The sequence below is a fragment of the Neovison vison genome, chromosome 5 (genome assembly GCF_020171115.1).
Source record: "Neovison vison isolate M4711 chromosome 5, ASM_NN_V1, whole genome shotgun sequence".
Taxonomy (NCBI): domain Eukaryota; kingdom Metazoa; phylum Chordata; class Mammalia; order Carnivora; family Mustelidae; genus Neogale; species Neogale vison.
The window spans coordinates 43,380,282-43,393,445 of record NC_058095.1 but is presented as its reverse complement, the minus strand read 5'-3'; the positions used below and the strand labels follow the sequence as shown (position 1 = coordinate 43,393,445).

General features: G+C 38.8%; 1 non-coding gene across 1 annotated transcript; it reads right to left on the bottom strand.

Annotated features, from left to right (window-relative positions):
• Window positions 1-12,708: 12,708 nt before the first annotated feature.
• On the bottom strand, window positions 12,709-12,815 carry LOC122908032. The gene has a single exon (XR_006384836.1). It is a non-coding gene; the product is annotated as a U6 spliceosomal RNA (small nuclear RNA).
• Between the last annotated feature and the right edge of the window lie 349 nt (window positions 12,816-13,164).

Here is a 13,164-nt window from a genome sequence, read left to right as displayed (position 1 = left end):
AATCAAAGAGGCAAGAGACAAAAGGAGTCAAGATCAAAAAGACCAGATTAGAATTCTGCTGAAGTGGTGACTTCAAATGATAGAGAAGAGAGAAGCCAAAGATCTGAGTATGTTGAATGGTCTGGAGGTTGGAAAACAGATGAAAATGGGAAATTCGGGAAATCGAATCACAAATAAGGTGCACATGGAAGAACATCTGTTTTTATGCAGTCAGAATGTAACAGCTCCTTAGATGCCTTCAAAGGAAATACAAAAGCCACAAGAGAAAAGTGTGCTGGAACTCAGTTACTTTGTATCGGTGGTGCCGGTCCTGTAAGCTCCCCCTGGTGGTATATGGTGGTAATGAGGGGTGGTGCTCTGTGAACGGTGATAGAACGTGAATGAGTTTGTAGAAAAGGAAACGCTGGACAAATGCTACTATAGACGGAACAGGTAGGCACTTAGTAATTTCATGATATTTGAAATAGGTTCATATTTAAAACAGTATTAAATAGCTTTTCAAGGGAAAGTTCTAGTAAAATTCTGATAAGCAAGAGAAGACTATTTCCATCTATAGGCAACATTTAACAGTTATAACATGGCTTGGATGAACAGAGAGCAAGTGTATTTGTATCTTATTTTGTCTACATTAAATTTTTAAAATATACTTCCAAACATTTTTTAACATTTATTGACTTACTTCTGTTGATAAAATCCTCTGAACACACCTGGAACATGACATTGCATACTTTTTTTCAGGCTCTCAATAACTTTTATTTAAAAAAAAATGTATAGTTTTTGGGCACCTGGGTGGCTCAGTAAGTTAAGCCTCTGCCTTCAGCTCAGGTCATGATCTCAGGGTCCTGGGATCGAGTTCTGGATCAGGCTCTCTGCTTGGCAGGGAGCCTGCTTCCTCCTCTTCTTTTCTATCTGCCTGCCTCTCTGCCTACTTGTGATCTCTCTCTCTGTCAAATAAATAAATAAAATCTTTAAAAAAAATGTATAGTTGTCCTCTCTGAATCTTATTTACTTTGACTTAAACATATTTACAAAGTGTTCATCATGTTCCAGGCATTTTTCTAAAGTGTTAAAATGCTAACACATTTCATCCTTGTTAACTTCCCCTTGTGTTAAGTACTTCTGTTTTTCCTTGTTTTATAGATGAGCTTATGCACAGTGAGGTTACCTAACTCATTTAAGATCACAGATGCAAATCTGTAGAACTTGATTCAGCCCCAAGTATAGTGGTTCCAGCATCCATGCTCTCAACTACATTACTATTCTCTTTCTCCTCCCTCGATAATATGGTAGTTCTCAGTATCAGCAAAAATTCACTGAAGAAGGTGGAGATTAACAGATAAGAATTGTGCTTGACAGCAGAATGTTCTCAGAGGGAGATCTTCTTGGAGGGAGATCTTACTTGGAGGGAGATCTTATTTGGAGGGAGATCTTACTTGGAGGGAGATCTTCCTGGAGGAAGATCTTACTTTTCACCCTCTTAAAGGTAGGCATGACCACATGAATTGCTTTTATCAATGAAATGTGAACAGAAGCAGGAAATGTCACTTCTGAGCACAAGAATTTAAGAGCTTGTATTCAATTCTACACCCTCTTTTTACTCTCTATGATGCATGTGTTGGTCGAAAATACCATAAGATCAAAGTAACTTAGAATACAGAGCCACCATATAGAGTACAATTGCCCTGGAAAGGTGTCCAGTATAATTTATGTCAGCAAGAAATAAACATTTGGTATATTAAGCCACTGAGATAATTTCTTCATGTGGTATAACATAGGTCCGTAATTCTCAATCAGGAGTGATTTTGACACCCAAAGAATATTCAACAATGTCTAGAGATCGTTTTGATTGCCACAACTGGGGAAAGGATTAACACTGGCATGTGGTGGATAAAGGCCAGGGATGCTACCAGATATCTGACACTGACCATATAGACTCCACAATAAAGACGTATCTGGTCCAAATAGTGCTTGAGATTGAGAGAGCTGATCTAGCCTATTCTAACCCACATTACTGCCTCACAGTAAGCACGAGAATGTGTGAAGCAGCTATAATGAGGATCACCTGTGATGATCCCTCGCATTACAGTGAGATAATACTTTAAGCTACACGTACAATATTCTCTTCTACAGGTAGCAACTGAGTGCAACTTACCCATATGACTTCCTCAAACCTTCCTTCATAAACAAGCATTATTCATTTTACTCAGAAAAATCCCTATGTGCTGTCCATCCAAATCCTCCGAGTTTGTTTTTAAAAGCAGTCTGGCTCCTGTGAGACCTTGCACAAATGCAAATCACCAGTCACCAGCACAAACATACTAGGTTAAGTAAAGTTGGCAACCATGGAAGATACATTTTTCTCCTGTGACTGACTCTTGTCAATTATAATTAGGAAGGTAAATTGTCTGTGCTTGGGGGAAAAAAAAAAAGATTTTTTTTTTTTTTTTAAATGGGAAACCTATCCAGTGCTTTCTGGCACCTGAGATTTATTTTTATTTCCACTGTTTCTGAAGAGGCTGCCTAATGCCTGCATTATAGAAACCAATGGCTCATTGATAAATGGAAAAGAATTGAGCCACTCTCTTTGGGACCAACCCAAAGGAAATGTGCTTGATGTAGCATCTATTGAATAATACCCAAAAGACTTCTATGACACACTGCTCCTACAGCTTCAAAAAGCGAAAGCTCCAGGATTTTCAGGTATTGAGAACAGCTCTTGGCAAACTTTTTCTGCTAAGGACCATGTAGTAAATATTTTAGATTTTTGTAGGTTGCATGGGTTTTGCTGGGATTACTTAACGCTGCTGTTTTAGTGCAAAAGTAACCAAAGAAAACTGATAAACTAGTGGTTGAGGATGCTTTCCAACACAATTTTATTTGCAAAATTAGGTGGTACCTTATATTTGGCCTATGAGTGGTATTTTGCTGACTCTTCTTTTAGAGGATATTATCATCCTAGAGGTGACCTTCAGTCTAAACTTCTTGACAACTACCAAGTCTAAGCAGAAGACGTGGGAAAAGAAAGGAACAAAGATTCACCTGATTTCTATTATATGTCAGGAACTGGGGCAGGGATATTAGTTACTTAGTGTCCTGCAATGCACAGGACAACCCTGTAGAACAGAGCATTATCTGGACCAAAATGTCAGCATTCCTGATGATGAGACTCTACCTTGCTATAGAATGTGGTCCAAAATCTGGCAACATCAGTATTAATGGGCAGTGTGTTAAAAACAGGAAATCTGAAGCTCCACCAAGATTCCTGAATCAGAATCTGCATTTTAACAAGACCCTCGGTGATGTCTTGGCATAAGTAACATAAGCCCCAAGAATATAGTAACATTATTGGACAATGAGCATCAGAAAGGTCAAACAGGTTCACCTAACTGGTAACAGTTTGTGAGAGGAACTTGAAGCCATCTTTCTGACTTCAGAGAATGCATTTTATCTGTTGTGCCAAATCACCTCCATGACCAATATCTAAAAAAACAAAACAAAACAAAAACTATCTTTAAGTCACTGAAATTTTGGGGCACCTGTTTGGCTCAGTGGGTTAAAGCCTCTGCCTTTGGCTCAGGTCATGATCCCAGGGTCCTGGGATGGAGCCCCCCCCCATCGGGCTCTCTGCTCAGCAGGGAGCCTGCTTCCCCCACCCCCTGCCTGCCTCTCTGCCTCCTTGTGATCTCTGTCTGTCAAGTAAGTAAATAAAATATTTAAATCACTAAAATTTCTACTGGAGTTTAGGTAGTATATACTTTGGATTTCACATGTATTTTTACACTTATATTTAATGATTTTACTTATATTCATGAACACTTACCATACCTGCCACTACCTTTTCCAATAAAGAGAAATGAAAATCTTGTTTTCATGGGGAAGATCTCCCTGACCCTTCAGGAACCGCTTATGATTATTTGTGTAATGACTGAATACAGAACCCTAGGTGCTATCTTTTAACAAGCAGTGGAAAAATCAAAGTCAGAGTCAGATGGATTCAAGTCCAAGTTTTAACTTCGTGGCATTGACCAAATTACTTAACTGAGTTGGGACTACCCATTGTGTAGTGTTATTGTAGAAACACAACTAGGTAACAGTGATTAGACTTTACTTTCTGAATGTCTCATGTGGGCTGATTTGCTCTCTCCCAAAGGGAAATAATGATTTGAAAGACTCCCTTAGACTAGTATAGCAACTTCTCTCAGAAAGAGTTTTATTTTAAAATGTAACTACCTGAGGCCTCCCTGCACCTGTCCTATTCAGTGGAAAATACAATGTCAGTGCTTATATCTAATGAATAACTTTGTTGTGCAAGGAAGATCTGTTTATAGTCACCAACCATCTTGCAATAGGACTTGGAACACTGGGACACAGTTCATTATGCCACAAGATATGGTGTAGACATCAGGTTTTATCAGGGAACTTTATAAAGCCAGCATTAACAAAAAGAGGAGGGAAATGATTCCTTATATCCCTATAAAGCTGGGGAGAGGAACTCTAGAACCAGAGTATTCCACTGGTCATGTCAAGAGTAAATCATCCCAGGAAGAGGAGAAGCTCTGCTTCTATGTTGCTTTCTCTTCTCATGGAACAAATGTGAAGGCAAATTTGTCAGTGAAGAAAAAAAACCCCTATGTAAGTATCAAGAGCCTGTGTTTAGATGCCAGCTTTTTGCAAGAACTGTACAGTAAAGCCAGACAAATTCAGGAGACCTTTGGGCCTGAAGAATATTGAAGCTCCTTCAGTCAGGGCAAGTTATTGGTCCTGGGAGGTGTTCAGTTCACCTATGTCCATCTCAGCCCCCCGGCCAGATGGACAGGGGCATTCAGGTCCCTGATACCTCACTGTCCAGGATCCTCAAGTGAGTCACTAAAGGCAATTTAGAGAACTCGGTTTGTTGTTTCACAGACATCATTTCAAGCATCAGGCATGCAACATCTGAACTAGTATCATTGGACAAGGTAACTTCCAAAATTTTTCAATACCATCAAACAGGCAAGTATTTCTTTCACCAGCACATAAACTGCTCTTTAGGGTGTCCCTGAATAAACACTTGTAATCTGCAGAAGGGCCACTTACAAATCTACTCAGGTGTTCCCATGCACTTCTTCTGCAAAATAAATTGAAGTAGTGTTTGTTCACTTATTCACTCATGTATAAGCCAAATATCTTCCCAAATATTTGCAGTGCCAGGCATAGTGATATGCATTGGAGATACAAAGACAAAACAGCATCTCTCACTATGAAATAAGAAATTTAGCATCCATAACTTGTAAATTTCTCTAGAGGTCAAAATGGGCATGAATTTTAGTATTATTTTTAAAAAAATCAACAGACCCCATCAAAGAATGTAAGCCTAAATATATATTAACATTTTTTGCATATTTAGCTATTTAAGTTTTGAGTGCACATGGTGGCCTTAAAAATAGGTAGAATGGGGGGGAGGCACCTGGGTGACTCTCATTAAGCATCTGTCTTTAGTTCAGGTCATGATCCCAGGGTCCTGGGTTCATGATCCCAGGGTCCTGGGTTCGAGCCCCGCATTCAGGCTCCCTGCTCAGTGGGAAGCCTGCTTCTCCCTCTCCCACTCCCCCTGCTTGTGTTCCCTCTCTGTGTCTTTCTCTCTCAAATAAATAAAAATATTAAAAAAAAAAAACAGGTAGAATAGGATATACCTCGTATTAGCTCTCTTTCCATTCACTTCTTCTAGGAATACAAAGTATATGCTATCTATGAAATTTGTTAAATCAATCATAAATATGTGGACCACTGAACATGCTGTCAATAATACCATACTTTTAATTAGTTTTCAGTGTTGGATTACCAAGGATTCTACTAATACAGATTTCTTCCTACATCTACTACTTTTTAAGTGTCAAACATTAATTCACTTTTTCAACAAACAAAAAGTTATCAATTGCCTAGATCTTTTATTTTTTAAATTTTTAAAATTATGTTCAATTAGCCAACACATACACCTCATTAGTTTTTGATGTAGTGTTCAACAGTCTTTTTAGAGACCTATTCTGGAAGTCCCTCAGTGTTACTTTGAAGGTCTTCTTGCTCACAGTAGCATAGTGGCTGAGTGAGGCCACGTATTCAAACTGGCAAAAGGAAATCTACAATTCTATTGAAACCATGACCCACATAGTTTAGGTTCAAAGTGCTCCTTAAGTTGGGGGAAAAAAAAAAAAAGCCCAGCAATTAAAACCTAAATTTGAAAAAAAAAAGAAAGCTTAAAAAATGTTTCTTAAACAGTGAAGAGCCCGTGTGATCCTCGTTTAAAAATCATTTTCTTTTTTGGATCTATTTCCTTCATTTGCGCAGCTCCCTGCTGCCTCTTTCTTCAGGACTTCCCCTCCCACCCCTGCCCCAAATATCCCTAACTGGCCCTAGCCTTATCTTTCTATTGCTTTCTTTCTTCTTGCTACACTATGATAATTTTATATCTTTTTTCTTATTTTGTCAATGTGGTGCCCCACCCCAAGTTTAAAAAAAACAATGAAGACATAGTATGGCAGTGATAGAAAGCTTCTGAACGGGAGTGGGAAGATGCAAGGCTCAGAAACAAAGGGGGCAAAGTTGAGCCCAGTCCGGGGTCAAAGAGAAAAAAAGACTGGGGCACTCATATGAATTTTACTGTTACATAACAAAACATGCTTTTTTTTTTTAGGACTCTGAGAAATGTCCTCATTTGAACGAAGATTTTGGAAGAGCACTGGACAAATGTTTGGTAGCATGTAAATATTACAAGCTGGCTTAGTCACTAATAACATTATGCATCTACCTCTTTCCTGTTTGCTGCTGGTTTACCTTAATGTTTCACAAATTAAATAATTAAAAAAAATAATTTTGCTACCTGCCTTGGGGAATCAAATGGCTTTGTACTACCCAAGTGCAGCGTACTTATCCAATCCACGTAGCTAGACTTAATCACTCCTATGACAAGAAAACAACACTGGAAAATAGAGCAAGGCATAGGTCTGTCTTGAAAGACATTGAACTTCACTGTCAGTTTCAGAGGTGATCTGACCACCAATGGAGGCTGGACTGAGTGGGCCTTAGCTGGCCATTGTTCCTGAAACCTGGCACACTGGGTACCTGCTATGATTTCTCTCCACTGGATAAAAGCATCTCAGTGGCCTAGGACTACTATGATTTTACTGATGAGGCAGTTGTGTATCATTGGATAATGTTTACCTTTAGCTATAAGAGCTTCATGACACCTTCGCACATAGCTCTTTCAGTATTCATACATGTGTCGTGGGTACAGACTCACTCCCACACTCGACCAGGAGTGACTCCTTCTCTTCCCTATGTCTTCTGATACCTAGACGTGAATAAAGACCCTCCCTCTTCCAGTCCAGAGGCTACCCTACTCTCTTAGCTTAGGATGTATAAGACTTCTTGCTCAGGAAAATTCCACCATATTTCTGGTGTATGAAATAGCCTGTATATACACCTATCACTCCTCAATGCTCAATATTAATACATCTTTGAGTTCTACAGGATTATTTCAATTCCTAGGACAACAGTAGGTACTCAATAAATATTGGTTGAACTGAGCAGAACTGAATTACAAGGAAGATGGCAGTCTGGGGAAGCACTTCATACCTTGTTAGCTAATAAGAAAGAGACATCATTTTCTAGCATTTCCCCCGAGTACTTTATAGACTTCGTGGAGTAGCAGGTACAAATGTTATGAACTATAAGCAAAGTGGTAAGTGTAGTAATACTTCAAATCTATAAAAAACGTTCACTGAGCACAGTAGTGAATGATTCATATTGGGAAGTAGAATAGACAAGGTTTCCTAAAGAAAAGGACAAGTGTGGGTCTTGAAGTTGGAGCTGCCTTTTGTTAGGGTCAAAGGGCCTGATGTGGAAGTGGGGTGCATGGAAAGTGCATGTTTGGAGAGAGGAAGCCGTTTGAACAGGCATGGACACATTAATGACCATACTCTAAGGAGATAACATCCTCAATGTGCCGCTGTCTTGATCGAAGAAGCTAACATACCCAGAAGACTCTTGACAGCAACTCAGAACAGGAGCTTGGGGACTGTTGAATGAATCTGTGTTCAATGACATATGTCACTTCCCCACCCCACCCAACTCCTCCCCTTCTCTGGCTGTAGCTCTCAGTAGTAAATTAAGGACCAGTGGAGTTTCTATATATCTGCTTTTAAAAACCAGAAAAGGTATGGCAGATCACAAAGCCGGCTTTTAAAGAACACAGGGTTTGAAGCGTGTGATTGAATTGGAATACAACAAATGGTTGAAAACTAGAGCACTGGAATGACGAGGGTTCCTGCAAAAAGAAAGAGACTCAGTCATACAAGCAAGAAATCAATTTTTAAAATAAGACTGGGAGGGGGATATTTTATTTAGTATGTATATGTTGACCCAAAGAAGACTGTAATTCTATTTTTCAGGCCAGATATTCAAGCTGCATTATTTAAGGGCAGCTAATAATGACAGAAATTTTATTTCATTCTTTAGCTTCTTAGCCTATGGACTTGAAGGGAATAGAGCCCACTGATATTTCAAGTCAAGGAACTCTAAATATCTTGTTCAAAGTATATATTGTTACTATATACTTTTTATTGGGAAAATTAAATATTCAGTGAGAAGAGAGTACAGTTATCACAGACCCCTTACCATTTAAAATTATATATTAGAATGAACAGATCAAGAAATGGGCAGAGGACATGAACAGACGTTTCTGCAAAGAAGACATCCAGATGGCCAACAGACACATGAAAAAGTGCTCCATATCACTCGGCATCAGGGAAATACAAATCAAAACCACAATGAGATATCACCTCACACCAGTCAGAATGGCTAAAATCAACAAGTCAGGAAATGACAGATGGTGGCGAGGATGCGGAGAAAGGGGAACCCTCCTACACTGTTGGTGGAAATGCAAGCTGGTGCAACCACTCTGGAAAACAGCATGGAGGTTCCTCAAAATGTTGAAAATAGAACTGCCCTATGACCCAGCAATTGCACTACTGGGTATTTACCCTAAAGATACAAACGTAGTGATCCAAAGGGGCACGTGCACCCGAATGTTTATAGCAGCAATGTCCACAATAGCCAAACTATGGAAAGAACCTAGATGTCCATCAACAGATGAATGGATCAAGAAGATGTGGTATATATACACAATGGAATACTATGCAGCCATCAAAAGAAACAAAATCTTGCTATTTGCGACAACATGGATGGATCTAGAGCGTATCATGCTTAGCGAAATAAGTCAAGCAGAGAAAGACAACTATCATATGATCTCCCTGATATGAGGAAGTGGTGATGCAACATGGGGGCTTAAGTGGGTAGGAGAAGAATCCATGAAACAAGATGGGATAGGGAGGGAGACAAACCATAAGTGACTCTTAATCTCATGAAACAAACTGTGGGTTGCTGGGGGGAGGGGGGTTGGGAGAAGGGGGGTAGTGTTATGGACATTGGGGAGGGTATGTGCTTTGGTGAGTGCTGTGAAGTGTGTAAACCTGGTGATTCACAGACCTGTACCCCTGGGGATAAAAATATATATTTATAAACAATAAAAAATTTAAAAAAAAAGAATGAACAGATCATATAGCTGAAATCATCCAGTTAGCTCTCCTAATTCTGATGCCTTTATAGTTCCAGAGTACATACAGAAGGTAGAGTTCATCTCTTTTTAGTCAGTTTACATTATTCCACTCAGTGTCCTTGGAAAATAAAGTGCCCTCTTTATGTGGATTTAAATGTGTACTCAGAATAGAAAATTGCATGTGTATTCTGTGGAAACAAATAGCATTCTGCAGTTAAATACATTTCTTTGTTACTATGCTCCACACATAAGTACAAACATTCATTTTGTTTTTAAAAATGTCCCTCCATAAATGGCATTTTTTTTTCACCTGTAGTGTAGTCATAGGCAAGAACCAGAGTGGAAAGCTTTCTGCACAAAATGTTCTTTATTCAAAGGCAATAAGGTATATATGTGGTTATTTTGCCAAACTGTTTTACGAGACTTCTGTTTTTATCCCAGCTCTATGAACCTCACGGAAATACTTTGCTTGGTGTAGAGAAAATTCCGATTTCATGCTTGGAAGAATTTTATCAAATATTTATGGACACAAAATATTTATTCCTGCTATACATGCGCATATCATTAATACACATACACGCGCATACACACTTTCAGTCCTTGCTCATCCTGATCTAGATAAGCAGCTGAAAGCTATTTCACATGAATTATCCAAGAGGACATTTTTCGTGCCATAAATGTAACCTTTGCACCTTGCTCTTCTCAAACCCAACATGGACATTTAGTTTACAGTCATAAGTATCCCAGAAAAAAAATAAAATAAGATAAAATGGGTGCATGGTACCAGTCAAATATTTTTTAATGAGCCACCTGGGTTTAGCTACCTGGTTAATACCTGGTTAATGTGGGGGCAGAGCCTTCCAGGTTCATGCATGGCTACAGCTCACACACGTTCAGTCGCTGATGCAATGGATGGCTAAAAGCATGAGGAAACTGTGATGTTTTGGTAAGAACAAGGACATTGAAAATATCTGGATGTATGTGCCCGTGACTATTATATCCTGCTCATACCTGCCACATCAGTGGTCCTTATAGTGAAGGCTGGACACCCTCAGTCTCCATGTCCAGTGGGCATTTGAAAATGCAAGTCCTTGTGTCACACCACAAACCTACTGAATGAGAAGCTCTGGATGTGGAGCCAGGCCATCTGTGGTGCACCAAAGCCTTCAGGTAATGGTGGGAGAGCCTCAAGTTCTTACCTAGAGGCCACTGACTTCAAGGACTTCTTGTGATTACCTCCTTAAAAATTACTTGAGGGGCACCTAAGTGGCTGCATCAGCTAAGGGTCTGCCTCTTGGTTTGGGCTCAGGTCATGATCCCGTGGTCCTGGGATCAAGACCTGCCTCAGGCACCCCACTTTCTGGGAGTTTGCTTCTTTCCCTCTCCTTCGGCCCCTCTCCCACCCCTTTCTTTTGGTTTCTTTATCTTCTCCCCACTCAAATAAATAAATGAATCTTTAAAAAATATTACTTGAACCCAAATCCCTGCTTAGTGTCTGCTTTGAAGGTAATCCAAATTAAAACATTGTGTGTACATTGTGTCAACACACACACAGGCATTATAGTCCTAAAAACAATTTAGTAATAGTCACAGCAGAGTTGTTGTTTTGAAATAAAATATATTTTTGCATGTTTGTTTTTCTTACTTGAATGAGAGTCCTTTAAGGGCAAAAGATAACAGGTATAATTTATCTTTCTATCTCCTAGGCCTATGAAAGTGCCTGGCAAATAATAGATCTTCAAAGAATGTTTGTGAAATTAATATATAAATGGATAAAATTGATAGCTTTTTAAAATTTAACTAATGTTAATGACTATAAGGATATCAAGGGTTACAGCTGAATCAACAAATGCTCTGAGTTGCCAGTAAACAGCTCTAGGAACCCCAAGTCAGTCACCACCTAATAAGAAATACATATAATCATAATGCCACTGAAGAATATGTAAACTATTTCTGAGAACTGACAGTGAACTGTGTGTGTATAGGGATTCCTGTCTTCTGAGTTCAAGTAATGTATTGCTGTGTTTGACAGAAATGCTGTTTTATATTCATACTGGAACATTTGTTGCTGAAAATGTAAGTGTTTGAAGTATTTATAAAGTTATTTTTCACATATGAACTGAGATTTCAAGGTTAGAATCATTTATCCCCATGGAGAGAAGATATAAATGAAAATATTACCAAAACTCACAGTGTGGATGAAGGTCACAACAACATTGCTGTGTCAAATAAAGAAAAAAAAAAGTAACTTGAAATTATTTTCTGTAAATGGGAATGTTCCCATTGTGAGAAGCTAGTTATTTCTACAGTACAGTCTGTGTGGCGCAAATCTCTATTCACTACCTACTAGTTTTTATTTTTACAACACTTTAAATGGGTACAGTAATTTATAGCTGGTGCCCAGGATGTCTCTCTTAGAGAGATATGTCTTAAGAAGAAAAGTATTATTATCTATATTTCTTTTCTTGCATTAATTTTCTTTTGGTTATTGCAAACATTAAAGGGAAATATATGGGCAGTATAATTATCATACTTAATACTTTCCAGAATTACTGTATATTGAATGTGAAATAGGCTAGGGAACTTATTAGGCAATTGCTAAAACTTGCAGAGCTCCACCACATCTATTTTTTCTAAAGTGTATAAAATCAATTGAAACTGAATTCTTTCTAGTGAAACGTGGGACAGTCTGAGTCTCATTTATTCCAAAGATAATATCCTAGGCTCTGATCTAGAGATATTTTGTGGAGAATGAATAGAAAGAGGCTAGTGAGATCCCTTATTTGGAATTTAATCAGTTTAATTCCTCATTCTTTCTCCTGTGGCTCTGGTCCTTGGCATCACCTCTCATTCCTTCTTACTCATTTTTCTTGCACACCTGTAGGAATGCATATCTCTCTGGGGGCTCTGAGTATCCTTCTCTACTGTTCCACCTGCAGAGAGGTTTTCATCTCATCCTAGATCCTGGAAGTGACCTGGCCCTTGTATTTTACCCTTTTTAAAAAAAAATTCAGTTTAATTTAATTTTAAATTCCAGTATACTTAACATACAGTATTGTATTAGCTTCAGGTATACAATATAGTGATTCAGCAATTCCATACATCACCCAGTGCTCAAAAATATGGAATGCTTCATGGATTTCTGTGTCATCCCTGGACACGGGCCATGCTAATCTTCTCTGTATCATTCTAATTTTAGTATATATGCTGTTGAAGTGAGCACTTACCTTTTGTTCAAAAAGGTATGGGCAAGTGACTTCTCACCTTAAAAACAACAAAGGGGCGCCTGGGTGGCTCAGTGGGTTAAGCCTCTGCCTTCGGCTCAGGTCATGATTCCAGGGTCCTGGGATTGAGCCCCACATCAGGCTCTCTGCTCAACATTGAGCCTGCTTCCCTCTCTCTCCTGCCTGCCTCTCTGCCTACTTGTGATCTCTCTGTCAAATAAATAAGTGAAATCTTAAACAACAACAACGACAACAAAATGGTAGTAACATCAGGCAAAGAATGTGTTAACTAACCTTATTGTGGTAAAAGTTTTTCAATATATACACATATCAAACCATCACATCATA